Source organism: Oncorhynchus clarkii, chromosome 18 (assembly GCF_045791955.1).
Source record: "Oncorhynchus clarkii lewisi isolate Uvic-CL-2024 chromosome 18, UVic_Ocla_1.0, whole genome shotgun sequence".
Lineage (NCBI taxonomy): Eukaryota > Metazoa > Chordata > Actinopteri > Salmoniformes > Salmonidae > Oncorhynchus > Oncorhynchus clarkii.
Window position 1 is genome coordinate 12,391,433 of NC_092164.1, and position 1,034 is coordinate 12,392,466.

A 1,034-nucleotide genomic window follows, 5' to 3' on the forward strand; every position below is an offset into this window, starting at 1 on the left:
CAGAATAATTTATTTTATCTTCTGATTTGTTTTATTATTATCTTAAACGACATTGAAATGACTCAAACCAAATCTAAACTGTGTTGAAATGATAATGGACCTACATTCAGTCTCTTCACTCTGTCCAGCTTGATACAAGTCTAACAAAACCTAGGCAGTCAGGGAGCATGGACAATTCTAAAAGCACTGGGCAGAGGACTATTTCTAGCAAATGTTGACTGCAAGGAAGTATAATATCTAAAATACAATGTGTGTCATCGCTGTCAGCTCACCTGATAGGTAGTCTCCATCCTGAGTCTTCTGTGAGCCGGATGGCACTGCAATCGCTACTCCTTCCTCCTTCAAGGAATCACCTTTATTCACCAAATACATTTGCATGTACAGGAATTTGACTCTGTGAAATGGTGCTGCCACAGTAAACAGAATATACAGACAGTAAACAAACATAAAATATGCACTATATATACAGTGCCTTGCGACAGTATTCGGCCCCTTTGAACTTTGCGACCTTTTGCCACATTTCAGGCTTCAAACATAAAGATATAAAACTGTATTTTTTTGTGAAGAATCAACAACAAGTGGGACACAATCATGAAGTGGAACGACATTTATTGGATATTTCAAACTTTTTTTAACAAATCAAAAACTGAAAAATTGGGCGTGCAAAATTATTCAGCCCCTTTACTTTCAGTGCAGCAAACTCTCTCCAGAAGTTCAGTGAGGATCTCTGAATGATCCAATGTTGACCTAAATGACTAATGATGATAAATACAATCCACCTGTGTATAATCAAGTCTCCGTATAAATGCACCTGCACTGTGATAGTCTCAGATGTCCGTTAAAAGCGCAGAGAGCATCATGAAGAACAAGGAACACACCAGGCAGGTCCGAGATACTGTTGTGAAGAAGTTTAAAGCCGGATTTGGATACAAAAAGATTTCCCAAGCTTTAAACATCCCAAGGAGCACTGTGCAAGCGATAATATTGAAATGGAAGGAGTATCAGACCACTGCAAATCTACCAAGACCTGCCGT